A 16349-nucleotide genomic window follows, 5' to 3' on the forward strand; every position below is an offset into this window, starting at 1 on the left:
ACAAGGAGATGAGTGGAGGAGTGGGACTTTCAAGTCCTTGTATATAATGATGGAAAGGTCCCAGATTGAAAAAGTATTTTGCAGACACACATAGTGAGATGAGAAATTGCACCCATGTGACAACAAGTGTATCATCAACCATTAACCGCCCAGTATAAAAAAAATTAATGAAGCTATCACTGCTAGTGGAAATGCAAATGCCACTTTTAGAAACAATTTGATATTTGTTTGTTTTAAAGCTAAGCACTCTATCATAAAATCCATCAATCATACACTTGTTCACAAAACTATTTTTCATACAATTATATATATATTTATTAGTGATTGAATAATGATTGACAAGTTTGTGGGATAAGAGGGATAAAATTCCTATCACCAGATTTCCATATCCCACCCCCTCCACTGAAAGGTTCCCAATTCTTTATCCCTCTGGGAGTATGGACCAAAGATCTTTATTGTTTATATATTTTAATATAATTGTTTATATGTTATTTGTGGAAAATTTCTTCAGTGTTGTCAGAACTTAAACTAAGATGTACTCCTACAGGTAAATAACTGTAAAGCTGTGATAAAAACCAAATAATGGACTATTAATCAGCATTAAATATAAATGGCTTTTCATGTTACCAAAAGATATTTAGAAAACTCAAATGAATACTTAAAAGGGCTACATATTGCAGGATCCCAGTGATATAACCTGCTGTCAGTAACAAAACTATCTAGACAGAACAACATCATTGACTGTCAGATTAAGAGATAAGCAGATCACATAAAAATTAAAATTGGGCAGTAACAATTCTGTTGATGTGGTCTGGGATGTGGCTCAGTGAATAAAGCACTGGACTCTCAAGTATGAGTTTCTGAGTTCAATCCCTATCAGCACATGTATCAGAGCGATATTTGGTTCTTTCTCTCCTATCGTTCTCATTAATAAATAAATAAAATCTTTTAAAAATTTTTTGTTTACAAGAACACCAGTAATATATAGCATTATATATATATTTTTCAAAACACAGAATGCACAACACATTGAGTGGACTCTTATTTTATACTATCAACATAAGTTCATTAGTTCTAACAAATACACTATTATCATAAGTTAATAAATTCTAACAAATCTATTATAATATGATGTATAAATTGTGAAGGGAAATAAGAATGCATATATGGGTATATGAAAATTTAGATATATGAAAATTTTCTGTACCATCTGCTCACTTTCTCTGTGAGCCTGAAACTTCCTATGAACCACTGTAGCTGCATAATTTTAAATGTAATGGCAACACAACAAATGGTCTATTAGTGCTCTCATGAGCTAAGCCTGCTTAGCCACTCATGTTCATTTGTTGAACTCACGTTAAAACTGCACATGGCTGTATACATGTGTATGAACAAATGTGCATACTGTCAGATTCATATATAGGTTCTCTTCTTCAAAGACTGGGATTTTGTTCTTTTGATTGTTTGATAGCTATGTTCAAGTCCCATTTCTAAAAAAAAAAAAACCTGTTAATTATTCCCCTTCTTTCTCATCCAGGTGTCTCTGATGATACCAAAGAACATGTCATATTCTACAATTGCTTATAGGTTTATTTCTTTTGATAGACTCATTCTTCCTGAGGTAGAATCTGTCTTCATTTAGCAGTGCTCTATGTATGTAGCAGGTGCTCTAGAAAATAACTTATTGAATAATAATAATAATAAATATGGAGTAAGCTCTGATCCTGGAGCATTCTCAGGCCTAATGAATATCTATGGCAATCTGCCCTTGGGGAAATATGTGTGATGAAGCATTTCACATTGTTAGCGAATATGGCCAACTTTATTCCCTGGTGATGTCAATATGGCACATTTCATCAGCCCGAAAATTCTCTGGCATGGGAAACCCATAAAGTTTGGAAGCTATTTATGAATCTGAGAAGGTGAGTCAATAGACTGTGTTCCAAGTTGGCAAGAAATAATCCTAAACATCCAAAGTTTTAAAACTCACATTGGGGGAGTCGGGCTGTAGCGCAGCGGGTTAAGCGCAGGTGGCGCAAAGCACAAGGACCAGATCCCGGTTCGAACCCCGGCTCCCCACCTGCAGGGGAGTCGCTTCACAGGTGGTGAAGCAGGTCTGCAGGTGTCTATCTTTCTCTCCTCCTCTCTGTCTTCCCCTCCTCTCTCCATTTCTGTCTGTCCTATCCAACAACGACAACAACAATAATAACTACAACAATAAAAAAAAAACAAGGGCAACAAAAGGGAATAAAATAAAATAAAATAAAATAAATATTAAAAAATTTTAAAAAGCTCACATTGAACTCCTCATTAATTTAAATGTTAATGTAAATGTAAAACGTGTAATATTGATTTGGAACTATTTTAATATGGATATTGCATAGTGGAGCTTTCTAATAACAGAGTCAAAATGGACATCACATCACGTTACCATGATTTTTAAGTGAGGCTTTGTCATTTTCTCTACCCTATGCATTATCATGTACACTCATTTGCTTTAGTTTCACTGTATAATATTGTGAAGCCCTGTTTTTGAGTTTAATTGACTTGAACAGTCCCATGATCAGGATGATCAATTCTTTTTTTGTAACCACTACAACATAGGAGTCTGAATATACCCTGTGAAACTGACTCAGGCAAGTTTAGAGTAGTGATTTTTGAGGAAAGCATATAAATATACAACTAAAGTTGTTGATGTTTCTGTTTTATAATTTCTTTATTGGGGGATTAATGTTTTACATTTGACAGTAAATACAATAGTTTGTACATGCATAACATTTCCAAGTTTTCCATATAACAATACAACCCCCACTAGGTCCTATGTTATCCTTTTTGGACTTGTATTCTTCCCCTCTCACTCACCCCAGAGTCTTTTACTTTGATGCAGTATGCCAATTCCAGTTCAAGTTCTACTTGTGTTTTCTCTTCTGATCTTGTTTTTCAATTTCTGCCTGAGAGTGAAATCATCCCATATTTATCCTTCTGTTTCTGACTTATTTCACTTAACATGAATTTTTCAAGGTACATCCAAGATGGGCTGAAAATGGTGAAGTCACCATTTTTAATAGTTGAGTAGTATTCCATTGTGTATATATACCACAACTTGCTCAGCCACTCATCTGTTGTTGGACACTTGAGTTGCAACCAGGTTTTGGCTATTACAAATTGTACTGATAAGCACATAGGTGTACAAAGATCTTTTTGTATGGGTTTGTTGGCTTCCTTATGATATATCCCCGGGAGAGGAATTGGAGGATCATAGGGTAGGTCCATTTCTAGCCTTCTGAGAGTTCTCCAGACTGCTCTCTACAGAAGATGGTCCAATTAACATGCCCACCAGCACTGCAGGAGGGTTCATTTGACCCCACAACCTCCCCAGCATTTACTGCTGTTACCTTTTCTGATGTATGACATTCTCACAGGAGTAAAGTGGTATTTCATTGTTGTCTTTATTTACATGTCTCTGACAATCAAAGACTTGGAGCATTTTTTCATGTGTTTCTCGGCCTTTTGGATCTCTTCTGTGGTGAATATTCTGTCCATGTCTTCTCTCTATTTTTGGATGGGGTTATTTGTTATCTTGTTGTTGGGCTTGACAAGCTCTTTATATATTTTGGTTATTAGCCTCTTGTCTGATGTATGGCATGTAAAGATCTTGAGGTTTGGGTAGAGGTTTATTTTGCTGTGCAGAGGCTTTTTATTTTGATGTAGTCCCATGGGTTTATGCTTGCCTTAGTCTTCTTTGTAATTGAACTTCTTTCATTAAAAATGTCTATAAAATGTATGCAGAAAAGAGTTCTGATGCTTCTCTTTGAAATATGGATGTATAAATGAAATATAGAAATCAAGTTTCTAGATTGTGAACACATTTTGTATTTATTTCCTTCACCTCCATACTATAAAATTTGACCAAACTAATTACTCGGGCCTTTTCCAGCCCCACATTCTGTGTGTCTGTATAATGTTATGAGTCACTTTGTTCTGATCAACTCTCTGCCTAGTTCTTCTCTTCACAACCACCCACCACAGTATTTCTTCACATGCCTCTGCTCTGCAGATGGCTCCACCCAGTTTAATTCTCTGTACAAAAATGCATTTAAAGCAGACATTTGCTAACAATTCATATCTGTAGAACATGTTAAATACCAGGTAGAAAAGGCAAGCTAAAAGATGAGAAAAGCACCACTGACTACCCTGAACAGAATAATAAAATACAAAATTCAGACCCCTGGAGAGTTACCATATAAGACTTTCATGTCAAGAGATGAATATAAGACAGCAATTTCAATATTCAATAAGCTCAAATAGTATAGATCTGAGAGATCTAGTGAAGCTGAGTATTTATTGACTCTTGGCATAGTTAACAAGCTTTGTGCTATATGAATATATAGCACAGGGAGAAAGAGGAGGGACCTGAGGTCATAACAGAACTACTGACTGTACTGATTTGGTCACTTACTAGTTACCTCTCTTTTTTTTTATTTAAGAAAGGAGACATTAACAAAACCATAGAATAAGAGGGGTACAATTCCTCACAATTCCTATAACCTGATCTCCATATCCCACCCCCTCCCCTGATAACCTTCCCACTCTCTATCTCTCTGGGAGTATGGATCCAGGGTCTTTGTGGGTTGCAGAGGGTGGAAGGTCTGGCTTCTGTAATTGCTTCCCCACTGAACATGGGCGTTGACTGGTCGATCCACACTCCCAATCTGTCTCTCTCTTTCCCTAGTAGGGTGGGGCTCTGAGGAAGTGGCGCTCCAGTACACATTGATGTGATCATCTGTCCAGGAAAGTCCGGTCAGTATCCGGAACCTGGTGGCTGAAAAGAGAGTTAACATACAAAGCCAAACAAATTGTTGAACAATCATGGACCTAAAGACTGTAATAGTGCAGATGAAGTGTTGGGAGTATTCCCTGCATGCTCTTGTGTACTTCTACTTTCAGGTATATATATTTCCCCTAGTTTATGGGCATGGGTGAACCTATGCTCTATCTCAGGGGACCTGGGCTATATCTAGGTTTGGGGACTTTATTGGGGAGTGGACCACCTGGAATGGAATTAGAGAATACTATGAAAGGAAAGGTCTCACCCGACTGATGAAGCTGAAGGGTTGTCATTCCACACCTGAAGTCTCTGGAGTTACCTCTCTTTTTAAAAAATGCCTTTATTTACTTTTATTATTGAATAGGTACAGAGAGAAATTGATAGGGAAGGGGAGATAGAGAGAGAAAGAGACAGAAAGACACCTGCAGCCCTGCTTCACCACATGTGACGTTTACCCCCTGCAGGTAGGCACTAGGGGCTTGAACCTAGGTCCTTGTGCACTGTAATGTGTGTGCCCAACCAGGTGCGTCACCACCTGGCTCCTGTTATCTTTCTTTCTAAGTAAATGTCTCATATCTTAGTTTCTTCATCTGTATAATGAGACTTATAATTTGAAAAATTTAGAAGATAGTTATGATGATTATGTTTGTAAGATAATACAGAGATTTTCTTGATGTCAGAAATAGACTCTAAGTTGTTCATTTTCATGATTCTAATAAAAATATGATAATTAAGCTTCAATTCATGCTTACTAATAGTGTTTACCACAGAGGAAGGGAATAAAAGCTCAGAGGAATGGATAAAGAGGGTTGATTGAGGGAGTAGGGTGGTAGCTCAGCGGGTTAAACGCACATGGGGCAAAATGCAAAGACTGGCGTAATGATCCCGGTTCGAGCCCCCAGCTCCGTACCTGCAGGGAAATCACTTCACAAACAGTGAAGCACGTCTGCAGGTGTCTATCTTTCTCTCCCCTGTCTTCCCCTCTTCTCTCCATTTCTCTCTGTCCTATTTAACAACAACAGCATTAGTAACAACAATAGTGACAACTACAACAATAAAACAAGGTCAACAAAAGGGGGTAAATAAATAAATATTGAAAAAAGAGGGTTGATTAAGTGGTGATGTAGTAGCTATGCTGTGGTATATACATTTGTCAAGGTGTGGTCTTATATTCCAGAAACCAAAATAGTGTCATTTTTAAAACTTTATTCTTGTGAATATTGATTGCAGCTATCACTCAATTCATAATTTTAGAAATTATTACTTTTGTAAGACAACTATCTATGATACAACAATTCTTTTGAACATTTCACCCAGGAGTATAATTTTCCTTAAATCTAGATGCCCAGAGTTAGAAAGCAATCATAACATAGTGCCAGGTTCTATAAGTTATCTTGCTCTTTGTTGCCTAGTGTTTCTCCAATTCTTTCAGAAGTCTACCTTCTTCCCTTTGGCATTAGGATACCAGAAGACTAGACAGTCAAACTATCTACCATTAGGTCCCTGAAGATTATGAATTAAGTGAGTTAAAAATGAAATGTAGGGGCTGGGTGGTGGCACACCCAGCTGAGCACGTATAGTAGCATGTACAGAGACCAGGTTCTGAAATTGGGAAGCTCCCAGAGCTATAAAGCAGGAATTCAATTGTCTTTCTCTCTCTCCCTTTCTATCTTCCTATCCCTTATCAATTTCTAGCCATCTCTATGCAAAAAAATAAAGAATATTACAAATAAATAAAGTGCGCTAAACTCTATGTGTTACAGTAGCTCTTCAAATCAACATTTGAAATTTATTAAAAAAAAAGAAAAAAAAAACATTTGAAATTTATTTACTACAACCACCTCATTGCCACCTGCCCATAAGCAACTCAACTCTCAGTAGAGAGAAAAATCAGGGCTTGAATATATACAACACATTTTTCGGCTTTACATAATCATGGAAGCTTTGCCAGTACTTTTAAAATTGTTTTATTATCTTTATTTATTTATTGGCTAAAGATAACCAGAAACTGAGAGGAAGGGGGAGATGATTGATAGATAGATAGATGATAGATAGATAGATAGATAGATAGATAGATAGATAGATAGATAGATAGATAGGCCAACCTGCAGCACTGCTTCACCATTTGTGAAGCTTTCCTCCTACAGGTGGGGATAGGGGGCTTGAGCCTGGGTCTTTGCACATTGTAACATGTATGCTCAACCAGATACACCTCCACCTGACCCCTCTGCTACAAATTCTTTGTGGCTACTCTATGTACATAAAATCATTTTCTTAGAAGGAAAATATCTTAGAGCTTGAAAAAGTCACATATGACTGTGTATGCAGCCCTTTATCTCATATGTAAGGTGATTAAAACTCAGGTCTGGTATCCTTTTGAGTTTTTCATATTAATTTGACTATTGTAACTGAAGCAAGTAAATATTAGTTGGGCAAGTAGTTCATCTGGTAGAGAACACAAGTTTAATGCTTGAGGTTCCTGATTTCATCCCGAATACCTCATTCTCAGTGCTACTCTGGCTCTTCTCTCTCCCTGATCTCACTCTTTTTCCTCTCCTCTCTTCTCCTCTCACCTTCATGTGAAACTCATATGTAATGAGTAAAGAAGTAAAAAATCTTTAAAAGAGAAGTAAAAATTTGAAATTATCAGTATTAACCTACACTCATGGCAAAAGAATTGGTGAGAGTAAGAAGTTTCTTACAACTGTATGCAGAAATCTATACACACCAAGTTGCTTCAGGAGTTATGTTAAGTGATAAAAACCAGAGAGAGAATATTGAATATGGGGTGATCTCATTCATAGACAGAAGTTGAGAAGTAAGAACAGAAATACAAAGTAGAACCTGGACTTGATTTGTTGTATTGCATCAAAATAAAAGACCCTGGAAGGGAGGGTAGGGGGCTTTCAGGTTCTGGTGCATGGTGATAGAGGAGGACCTAGGATGGGGGTGAGAGTGTATTGCAGAAAACTGAGAAATTTCACATGTGTCACAACTATACATACTGTAAACCACTACCTCCCATAAAATTGAATTGTAATTTTATATGTAATATAAAAATTTTAATGAAATATATATATGACACCTTTCAGTAAATTCATGTGGGGCTGGGAAATAGATCAACACATAGACAGTGCACCTTACCAATAGAAGACATCCTGGGTTGGATCCCAGAACCATATGGACACTACTACAGAAAAATTCATGAATGATCCAGAGGTGCATTGGTATCTTTATTCTTCCTCTTCCTCTCTCTCTCTCTCTTCCTCTCCTTCTACAATGTACACACACAAAAAATGTTTTGAACTGTGAAGGCTACTTGGTAGTATACATGTGTAAGGGTTTGATTCATTCTATGGTACCATAATCATAATAATACAATGTAATGCATACAGACAAAGGAATACATGACTAGCAAATTTAGAGATGAATAAACTAAAGCATGTGTGTGTATAACAAAGGGAACTATTATGTACTTTCAAATGAATTAAATTTTATAGAGAATTTTGTCAAGAAAAAAATTTCTAAGCCTGCTTGTTTTTCATTTATAAAGGATGACTTTGAAATACATTGTGTTGTCTTTCTGCAGGTGTAAAAGAAATATCATCTTTAGAAATACAGAGCACTGCTTTAGCTTCTTCAAGTTTTCTCAGAAAGATCACGACCTATCGGAGAAACTTTGATAAGGTTAGTTCTGAGACCCACTGATCTATTTTCTTAGCATTTGCATTACAACTTCACAGATTCAGAACTAAATAGTTTAATAATTCAAAAGAATGGCAAATGGAAAGTCAGGTGCCACTTTGTTATTAATGGCACAATTTAGGTAATGAATTCTGTCTCCATGTTTGGCAAAAAAAAAAAAATTCCTAACATTTAACCTTAATATGATAAAGATTTTGCTCGTCTAGTCCAAGGATGTTCTGGACAATTGGAAACTAACAACACACACACACAGACACACACACGCACACACACACACATACACATACACACTCCCTGTAGATAGATGATAGATGGAGGATTCCAGTTGGTGGGATGGCACAGGAACTTTTGTGGTGGAGGTGATGACTTATACAGACATATATATTCATAGGTGTGACAGTATCGAGTTAAATTGTATAATATTGTAAACAATACTAAGTCAATCAAAGCATTTTAAAAGATCTATCTGCAAGCACTCTGCTGTAACTGATAAAGTTGAGCACCAAGTTCACCAAGAAGCAACTCAAATGACCTGAAGAAATAACATAGCAGAGTTTTCTTTACATAGACAAAAATATAAATAGGAAATAAGTATTCTTCCCTAGTGATTTATTTATTTATTTATTTATTTATTTTTAAGACAGAGTGGAAAGGAAAGACAGACACTTGCAGACCTGCTTCACCTCCTGTGAAACGACCCCCCTACAAGTGGGGCTTGAACCGGGATCTTTATGTTGGTCCCTGCACTTCGCACCATGTACACTTAACCCACTGCGCTACCACTTCACCTTCCCTAATGATTTTGAAGAATAAGAGAGATCTGACAATAAGAAGGACCCTTAAAATAATTTACTTACTTATTTTAATGTGCTATTGCTAAGGAAAGACACAGAGAGAGAGAGAGAGAAACAGAGAGAGGAGAGACAATTGCTCATATCTGGCTTATGGTGATACTGGGGGTTGAACCTGAAATCTCAGAGCCTCTGGCATGAAAGTCTTTTTGCATAACCATTATGGTATCTTTCCAGTCTGATATAAGAACTCATAGAACAAAGACTGAGTATGAGAGGTGATTTAGAGTAGTGCACCTGCTTTGCATGTGTGAGATCCTGGATTAGATCCTTTGCACCACATGATAAAAACAAAGTGAACCAGAACTCCACAGTTGTTGCAATAGTTAGGCGCTACCCCCTCTCTCTTATTGTCTTTCTCACTATTTCTCATTCTCTAATGATAACAAATAATATATCTATCTCATTCTCTAATGATAACAAAAAATAACTGAGTCAGAGAGGTGATTAACTGGTAGAATGTGTACACAGAAACCTGAGTTCTATCTTCAGCACCACATTAAAAAAAATTAGGCCTGGATATGGCTTGCCCAGCAATGTACATGTTATCATGTGAGAGGATCTGGGTTCAAGACCTCGATCCCCACCTGCAGAGGGAAGTTTAATGAAAAGAGTAGCAGTGCTGAAGACATCTTCTTATCTGTTCTCTCACCCTTTTCCACCTTCTATCAAACAGCTAAAGCTGTGCAGGCACCACCAAGCCTTAGAGATAAACTGAAGATACATATACATATATATATATATATATATATATATATAGAGAGAGAGAGAGAGAGAGAGAGAGAGAAGAGGGAGGGAGAGAGAGGTTGAAATAAATATTTAAAGCAAAGATTTCAAAGCCAGTAAAATAGCTCATCTAGATAGTAACATCCTTTGCCCGTATATCAAACCCAAGACTGAGTTCAGACCTCACCACATTGAAGAAGGCTTTGTTTCTGATGTTAATTATCTATCTGATGTCTGCCTGCCTGCCTGCCTGTCTATCTTATCTATCTATCTATCTATCTATCTATCTATCTATCTATCTATCTATCATCTACCTATCTATCTATCTATCTATCTATCTATCATCTATCCACCTATCTACCTATCTATCTATCTGAAAATGTCAGCCCTGAACAGTGAATCCTCAAGGATGAAACAAATAAATAAGAACAAAGATTTTAAAAGAAATAAAATATACCCTTAATTCAGTAGAATTTCTTGTATGAGAAAGAAACAAAAGCATATTCCAATTCAGAATTCAAATTTAAGTCTTGCAATGTTTCCAAATTAAATTAAAGCAAAGATGCACTCACTGTTGATATTTAGTAAATGCTATTTGAATAAATTATTTAATAGATAATTGGATTAATTATAAATGTATGAGACTACTTTCCAAAATATGCATGTTTGCCCTTTTATTTTGGAATGAATCAATGACAGATGTCTCCGTTTCTCCTATATACATAAAGTTATTATACTATTCTTTTGACATATTATAAAACCAAAAAAGTAGCTTAAGAGAAACCTATATCCATAACTGTTATATTTTTCCTAAATAATTTATTTCAGAAATACAGAATTATCTGGTTTCTGGGCAATAATAAACTACAATAAGATCAGCACATAGTGAGAGCATTTTAACTTAAGTTTTGCCTTAAGATTTATAAAGTTTGGAACTAGTAAAATATCAGAATGGTTATGTGGAAGACTTTCATGCCTGAGGCACCCAGGTCTCAGGATCAATTCCCAGGACCATCATTAGAAGAGCAGAGCAGTGCTCTCTGGTCTCTTCTCCTTTTTCTCTCTTCCCTCTTCTCTCATTATCTCTCTTATTATAATAAAATACATTAGAAAATTTAAAAGTTAGTTAAATAGGAAAAAAGATGAAACCAGTTAAGTTACAAATCACCTTGTCAGGTTTGTTATTCATATACACAAAGTACATTTCTGCAAGGTTCACTTGTGGTGCCTCTTCTTTTCTAATTAGCATTGTTTTTTGTTTATTTGTTTTTTGCGGAATAAAATGAGTTCTACTGATTTCTGGAAGCATATGGGTAAATTAGATGTGCAAATGTCTAAAATAAGATAAAGAATTTCAGGTGAAGCACCATCCTTGCTCTGATAAACAGAAAATTAAAAAGATGCTTTCTTTCATCACATGGAATTTTCTGATGAAAAATACATGGTTTTTTTTTTCATACCAGATTGCCTCTGTATTTGGTAGTGACTGAAGTAGTTATTAGATATGATTCATAGGGTTCTTGGTAATAGAAAAAAAATAACCTATACTCCTACTACCAAGCCCTGGTTAACAAATCTTTACACCATCAGTCTGCTATATCCCACTCAGGGAGATCTCAGTTCTATATTGAATGTTTCCTCTTTGCTCTTTATATTAAAAACTGTTTAAATCACTCTATAGTGAAAAAAAAAAGGTTTAAGAAATCTAGCTTTTATAAAAACTAAAAGTGTAACATAAAGCAACCCTTCTGGAGATCAAACTGGCATGTTATCAAAAGTCTTTAAATGTCCCTGTTCTTAATGTGCCATGTTTTTTCTAAGATTTATCTTAAAGAAATCAGTGAGCAAATGACTGAAGACATGTGTACATGAATGATTATTGGATCAATGCTTTATAAAATAAAACTAAGTATTTAAAAATAGAGGATCTCTCTCTCTCTCGCTATCTCTCTCTCTCTCTCTGTGTGTGTGTGTGTGTGTGTGTGTGTGTGTGTGGTGGGTTCTCATTGATGGATTGATGGTGTATATGATTGAGTGTACATATTACAAAAAACAAGAACCAGGATTCAAACCCCCAACCCTTACCTGCATGGGGGATGCCTTACAAATGTGAAACAGTGCTCCAAGTGTCTTTCTTTCTCCTTATCTCCCTCCCTTTTCCTCTCTTGATTTCTCTGGCTCTATTATATATATAGTAAAGGGCACAGGGTCAGCAAAGTGTTTTATCTGGTGGGCCAGGCGATGATGCTCCTGGATAAGTGCACGTTGTAGAAAGCTCAAGGATCCATATAGGAATTCATGTTCAAACCCAGCTACCCACCTGCAGTGGGATGCTTCACAAGCAGTGGAAGCAGGGTTGCAAGTGTCTTTCTTTTTCCCTCTCCATTTCCCCTCATCTGTCTCAATTTCTCTCTATCATATCAAATAAAATGCAAAAAATGTTAGCTAGGAGCAGTGGATTCGTAGTACCTACACAGACTCAGCAATAACCCTGGAGCCAATAATAATAATAATAAAATTTTATCTGGACGTGGGCAGTGCTTCTGTTCTGCCATGACATGTTTAAAACCAAAGTTTGAGCCTGACTCTACTACTTTGGAGGTACTTTCAGTGCTGTGGTGTTTTGTTTGTTTGTTTGTTTGTTTTCCTTCTTACTAGTCTCTGTCTATTTCTATCTTACCAAAAATAAAGTCTTGATCCATTTACTTAGTGTTTTTTCTAATATTGACCTTCAAAGTAATAAAACTCTACATTTATTAGTAATGATGGTGCTCTAATATGTAGCATCAAAATGGATTATTAATTAAAATAGGGTTATGGAAAACTATAAAATTGTTATCAATAATTCACATATTTTATACATTTATATGTATAGGCAATATCTTAATAATAAAATATAGCTTTTTCTTTTATTTTTGTTTAAGAAGTTGAAGTATTAAATATTTTCCCTGACATAGTTATTTAGTAGTGTTTAATGATATTATAATAGGGATATAGCTCCCCACCACTTCCACTACCAAAGTTCTGCATCCCTACAACACACTCCCCAATGATAACCATCATAGTTCTCCCACAGTCTTAGATATGGGTTGACTTCTATTTTTCTAAATCATGTGTTCACGTCTCTATATTCCATATAATAGTGAAATTACCTGATAGTTGTATTTCACTTCCTTTCTTATTTCATTAAGTATAATCTCCTCTAATTCCATCCATTTTATTTCAAACAACACAATACCATCTGTTTTTTATTGCTTAGTAGTACTCCATAGAGCATATGTCCCATAACTTCTTTATCCAATTATCTGTTGAAGGGCATTTAGGTTGCTTCCATATTTTGGCTATGTGGGAAATGCAGCTATGAACTATGCAGGGTGGGGGTGTCTCTAGTGTTTCCATATCTTTGGGATAAGTGCCTAAGAGTTGAATTTGCTGAATCATAAGATATTTTCTTTTTTATTTGGTTAAGGAGTCTCTATAGTCTTCTCCATAATGACTGCACTAATTTGCATTCTCAACAGTAGTATAAGTGTGTTCCTTTATCTCCACATCCTCTTTTTTTATATTTATATTTTCCCTTTTGCTGTTCTTGTTGTTTTTCATTGTTGTTGTAGTTATTGCTGTTGTTATAGATGTCGTCATTGTTGGATAGGACAGAGAGAAATGGAGAGAGGAGGGGAAGACAGAAAAGGGGAGTGAAAGATAGACACCTGCAGACCTGTTTCACCGCCTGTGAAGTGACTCCCCTGCAGGTGGGGAGCTGGAGACTTGAACCCGCATCCTTACGCCAGTCCTTGCACTTTGCACCACCTGCGCTTAACCCACTGCGCTACCGCCCGGCTCCCTCCAACACTTATCTTTCCCTATTTTCTTTTCATGTGTAGAAGCTTTTTAATTTGATGTAGTCCTATTTATTGTCTTTTATCTTTGAGTTAAGGTCCTAAAGTGTTTCATCACTATGTTCTATGTGTTTTACTGTTTTAGGTCTAATATTTTTGTTCCATTTTTTGCTAATTTTGGTGCATGCTGTTAAGTGGTGGACTAGTTTTAGTTTTCTACATGTGGCAGCCCAGTTCTCCCAGAACTATTTGTTAGAGACCTTTTTTTCCCCAATGGATAGTTTTTGGCCTCTTTGTCATACTTTAAGTGCTTATATGTTTTTAGATTTAGTTCTGGGCTCTCTATGCTATTCTATTGTTCCAAATACCTGTTTTTGTTCCAGTTATACACTGTTTTAATTCCTTTTTCTTTGTACTATAATCTAAAGGCAGGGAATTATGTGCCTTAATTTTTCTTCTTTTGCCTCAGGACTGCTTTTGCTATTTGTGATTTTTTTTTTCTTTCTTTTTTTTTTTTTTTACAGTTCCACCTCAATTTTTGGATAAGTTGCTCAATTTCTTTGAATATGCCACTGAAATTTTGATAAATGATGAACATTGTATTGAATTTACAAATTGCTTTTAACAGGACAGTCTTTTTTTTTTTCCTCCAGAGTTGTTGCTGGGGCTCGGTGCCTACACTACGAATCCACTACTCCAGGAGGCCATTTTTACCATTTTGTTGCCCCTGTGGTAGTCATTATTGTTATTGCTGTTGTAGCTATTGTTGTTGTTGTTGGATAGGACAGAGAGAAATTGAGAGAGGAAGGGAAGACAGAGAGGAGAAGAGAAAGATAGACATCTGAAGATCTGCTTCACCGCTTGTGAAGTGACCCCTGTAGGTGAGGAACTATTGCCTTGAACCAGGATCTTTATGCAAGTCCTTGTGCTTTGCCCCATATGCACTTAATCCACTCTGCTACCACCCAGTCCCCAGGATAGTCATTTTAATGATATTTATTTTTCTGTTCCATGAATAAGGAATGGTCTTCCATTTTTTGTGTCATCCCCTATATAGATATTATGTTTTTTAAATATTTATTTATTTATTTTCCCTTTTGTTGCCCTTGTTGTTTTATTGTTGTAATTATTGTTGTTATTGATGTCGTCATTGTTGGATACAACAGAGAGAAATGGAGAATAGGGGGATAAAAAGATAGATACCTGCAGACCTGCTTCACCGCCTGTGAAGCTACTCCCCTGCAGGGGGTAGGTGCTCGAACCAGGATCCTTACATGGTTCTTGTGCTTTGCACCACATGCGCTTAACTCGCTGCACTACCGCCTGACTCCCAATATTATGTTTTTTTCAAATATGATACAAATAAATGTTAATATCAGTATAAAAATTGAAACCAAAATAAATAAATGATCGCTTATCCCCATTAAAACACACACTGAAGTGAAAATAAGTTGAATCACAAAGTGTATGTGTGTGTATGTGTGTGTGCCTTCAGAGGAGACATGTCATGTTTTTGAAATGGCGTTGAGCTATGGCTCCAGTTGTCCAAATTTTTAACAGTGGTACTATCTGTTACCTATTGTTTTAAGTCGTAGATGGAACACACTATGACTACAAACAATATGGTATAAAAAATCTGTGGCATGAGGAAACAGAACAGCTGATAGCACAAATAGGACTAAATAAGAAGAATGTGAAATACATTGATGTTCCCTGGGCTGTGGATTGAAAAGAACATTAAGGATGATTTAAATGAGAAAGCACTAACATATGTATTGCTCAGTAGCAGAATAAAATAAGATTACTTCTGGTGTGACAGATATTTGGCTCTCAATAAATGAAATATGTGAGTTGCAGAGTAATAAAACAAGTTTGCAGTACTACAAGTTAGCTAAGTAGAAAAAAGGCACTTACTCAGGAATGACACCAAATTGTTGGTTGGAAAATCACTTCAAATAAATAAATAGACACCCCTACCTCACCTCTAGGATGTTTAGAATAGTCTCTCCTAATACAAGTGACCTTGACATGTAGATCATTTTGAGCAAGGGTCAGTCAATACCCTGAAAATTCATATGAAATTCCATTATCTACACAGAGTGATGAATATTGATGTTATTTCCCAGAATTCATATTTTTTGTTAAAGTTACCCTGTCTGAGAAATTTACCTATATGGTAAATACAGGTAAATTACAGAATTAAATTAAATTAAATATAGGTAAATTACATTAAATTAAATTAAATTAAATATAGGTAAATTACAGAAGTTACAGAATATCTGTTGCTAATTATATGAACTTTCCTTGCTTCATCATGAGAACTCCCCTTTCCTATGCTTGAAGTATTCCATTTACTCAACCCTATTTTTCTCCATGGTCTTTGGAATATTAATGGTCTAT

General features: G+C 35.9%; 1 protein-coding gene across 2 annotated transcripts in view; it reads left to right on the forward strand.

Annotated features, from left to right (window-relative positions):
* LRRC4C (leucine rich repeat containing 4C) overlaps positions 1–16349 on the forward strand; it is a 424916-nt gene that overhangs the window by 155892 nt on the left and 252675 nt on the right. The window contains exon 3 of one of the 2 annotated variants that reach the window (XM_060176576.1): positions 8418–8515. The exons of the other annotated variant lie outside the window; for it this stretch is intronic. The gene's annotated coding sequence lies outside the window, so the exon portion shown is untranslated. The remainder of the gene's footprint in view (positions 1–8417; positions 8516–16349) is intronic. 2 annotated transcript variants of the gene reach the window in all.

Source organism: Erinaceus europaeus, chromosome 17 (assembly GCF_950295315.1).
Source record: "Erinaceus europaeus chromosome 17, mEriEur2.1, whole genome shotgun sequence".
Lineage (NCBI taxonomy): Eukaryota > Metazoa > Chordata > Mammalia > Eulipotyphla > Erinaceidae > Erinaceus > Erinaceus europaeus.